Raw genomic sequence first — 3,906 nt, forward strand, 5'->3', positions numbered from 1 at the left:
CAATATTTTTAGAATAGTGTCCTTATTCTTGCACTCATCATCATTAGCTCTCTATTTCTCCCCAACCTCCCAGCCATACCTCCCAGGAACCACCCTTAACCCAGGTAAAGTCTCTATAGATTTACCTATCCTAGATTTCATATACAGGAAAACATTCAAAAGAAACAAACAAAAAACTAATAGGAATTAGCAAATAAGACAGACAAAAACCTCAATCAAAAAGAAAACAGAAAATATTTAAAATATTTAAAGCCAGAGGATGTACAGCAGTGCAGTGGGGATCTGGAAACACAGGGAATCTAGGACGGACGAACCCCTCAACACCAGCGGTGGGAGTGGCGACACCAGGAGGGAAGGGGGTGTAGAAAGGGAGAACCGATCTTGAAGATCTATGTGTAACCTCCTCTCTGGGAGATGGGCAATGGCAAGGTGGGTGAAGGGAGATGCCGGGCAGTGTAAGATAAGATAAAATAATTATTTATAAACTATTAAGGGAGCAGGGGGAAGGAGGGAATGGGAAGGGAGGAGGAGGGGGGGAAAAAAGGAAACTGAGCTGATTCTAGGAACCCAAGTGGAAGGCGAATTTTGAGAATGACGAGTACAAAGAATGTATAAGGGTGCTTTGCTCAATTGATGTATGCATGGATTGTGATAAGAGTTGTATGACCCCCAATAAAAAAGATTCATTAATTTTTTAAAAAGCTAGAACAAATCTAAATGAATCTTAAAGAAATCAAATGCTTATACAGTGCTAAATTTTAACCTAACTGCATCTGAAACAAACTACTTTCCCATTCCCTCTACATCCCTGGGCCATAGTTGGCAGGGATTCATCAGGGAATTATTCCACATGTGTTTCCCACCCTTTTTTTTCTAAACTAAAAGAACTATAAAATGAGTCAAAAAAGAAATCAAATGATACGATATTATATTTTGACCTAACTCTCACTGCCATCACGTCAATGCTAACTCATAAGGACCCACTGTGGGTTTCTGAGACTGCGATTGTTTTGGGGAGTAGAAAGCCCACTCTTTCTTCCTCAGAGCTACTGGTGGCTTCTAACTGCCCACCATGCATATTGCATAACTGGTACAGCCCAGAGCTGACTTTACAATGCTCTCTGTCTGATGACAGGGTTTTCACATGCCTCGATTATGATCGGAGGGGCTCACTGCAGGTTCAATCCGTGTGTGGGGCCTGCAGACGGATTGCAGGCTTCCACTGCCATCCACAGTCTTCTGCAAACCGGTGTTTACAATGTAAGCTCTGAGGCCTTTCCCTCTGTAGGATTGGATTATATCATTTACAGTCCTTAAATCACGCAGGCTGGTGTGCTTCTTCCAGATGTACTTAGTCGATAGCTCACTTAAATGTCTGCTTGTTTGAAAACAAGCCTTTCAGACTGCAGACACTATGATTTCTGACAACCAGGCACTATCTAGTTTCTTTACCAAACTGTGCTGTAGCACTCATATCCTCGCTGATCTCTGAATGAAATTGAGCATGTCAAGGGCCGGGTCATAAGAACTAATTGTTCTTTGGTTGAGGCTAGAATTAAGAGCAAGCACCAAATTCCTTCATGTACCTATGGTTTATATATGTTTCTGGTTCATCTCAGATACATCAGTGTCAATTTATGTTATAGAATTTCATGACTTATCCTCTGGATTATCCTTCTACTGCCATCAAGTAAAGGCCGACCCATTGTGACCCTGTAGAGCAAGGTAGAACTGCCACCTGGTGAGTCTCTTGGGCTGCAAAACTGTACAGGAGTAGAAAGCCTCATCCTTCCCCTGTGGAGCTAGCTGATGGTTTCAAACTGATGACCTTGTGGTTCATAGTCCAAGGTGTAACCACTATGCCTTAAAGTGTCATTAGTTTGGCCAATGGTATAGAATAAAACACTGTTGAAACAGGAATCTATAGGCGTATAGGCCAAGTATGAACTGTAGCACATGAATTGTTTACTTGTACAGATTACCATCTTAAGTGACTGAACACAATTTACACAAACAAGGAGATTGGTGTTATCTTCTGATGCAACAGACACTCCCACAAGAGGAATCATGAATTCTTACTGGAAATTCAAGCCCAGATGTGGGGGAGAAAAGTAAGCATGCCTCAGAGAAGGCAATTACATCTCAATCGGTAGGAAAACGGGAAGAGCAACCTCCCAATTGGAAAAACAAAACACTTAAGGATACTTATGTGGAACCCAAGGGGAGAATCTACCTGCTGGCTCCTAATTGCACACTTTTGACCTAGTTTCTATGTAGCCCTTGTGACCCAGTCCATGCATTGCAAACTAATGGGACTGTAGACCTCATTCTTTCGAGGCGCACAACATCGTCTTAAGCCCAATTAGAAGCACTCGATGAAGAAAGTCCGTTAAGTGAACTGGGCTTTAATTCAAACTCACCTGTAGCCCAATTGAACTTAAAGCAGAAACTCTCTAATATCAGTAGAATCAGATGACTGATAATCCAAGGGCATAGAATGGGCAGATGTTGGGACGTTGGTTTGAATCTCTTGCCTTGAGGGTGTCCAGTCCTGGAACTATCATCTACTGACTATTTTAATGCCCTCCTTGTTTGATCATGACAAGTATTAATCTGGCAGGTGTCGTTCTGCTGATGTGAATGAATAGTGTTGAAGATTTGCATTAACATACTTGAGCTAAATGGACAAAGCTGCTACATGGCTTCCACAGCCCTGACCCAACCACTCAGTAATCCATTCTTCTATGCATGGCTCTCCTACACAACTGCTTTGGGTATTTGGCTCTCTCAAGAAATCAAAATTGGTAATTTTCTATGCAATATTATGGATGTGATTGATGTCAGAATTATATCAGCAGTCCTCATAAAAGGGTGTAAGTTAAAGTAAAAGGAAACATAATCAAGTTTTCTAATGGTTCACCATTTCAAATGACCTTTCTTCATTAACCAGAGAGCTTTGGGTTTCCTATGCTTCCAAATGAACTTGATGAAAGTGAGCTTGGTTTTCTGATACTGGGAACCAATCCTGTCAGAATCTAGTTTCTGTGAGATCAGTTCTTCACCTGTCTGTCATTCTCAGTAGATTAACAAAGTGGATGAGAACATCTCCTTCCATCACCATCCACAGACCTTCAGACCTTATCATGTTCCCTGGATTGCCATAGCAGGTCAATAAGTATGTGTTCAACCAATGAATAAGGCAATAATATTATTTCACAACTAAAGAAACACAAGCTTAGCAAAACACAAGCTTAGAACTACTAAATTCACAGAGATATAAAATGGCACTAAGGGGAAAATATTTCAAATTCTTTTGCCCAGTTTTTTTCCCCATACAAAATGTAAGCATTAAAAATCTATGACATACACAACTGTATTACACATCATGTTACAAAACTCAAAACGCACAAGTTGATTCCCATCAAGTTGATTCTGACTCATAATTACCCTACAGCAGTGGTTCTCAACCTTCCTCATGCCAAGATCCTTTAATACAGTTCCTCATGTTGTGGTGACCCACCCAACCATAAAATTATTTTCATTGCTACTTCATCACTGTTATTTTGCTACTGTTATGAATTGGGTGACCCCTGTGTAAAGGTCATTCGACCCTCAAAGGGGTTGTGACCCACAGGTTGAGCACTGTTGCCCTATAGGCTAGAGTAGAAGTGCTCTCTCTTTGGCTGTCCAGGGCTTTAAATTTATGAGCGCCGCTGCCTCACCTTTCTCCTATGGATTGGTGGGTGGGTTCGAACAGCTCATCTTGTCATTTGCAGCTCCATGCTGGGTCCCCTATGCCATTAGGGCTCCTTGAAAAGTACAAAAGGAAAAGTGTGTCAGTCTGGGTGCTTTAGAGAAACAAATCCATAGAAATTCATGTATAAGAGAGAGTTTATATAAAGGTTA

Source organism: Tenrec ecaudatus, chromosome 14 (assembly GCF_050624435.1).
Source record: "Tenrec ecaudatus isolate mTenEca1 chromosome 14, mTenEca1.hap1, whole genome shotgun sequence".
In the NCBI taxonomy this organism is placed as follows: domain Eukaryota; kingdom Metazoa; phylum Chordata; class Mammalia; order Afrosoricida; family Tenrecidae; genus Tenrec; species Tenrec ecaudatus.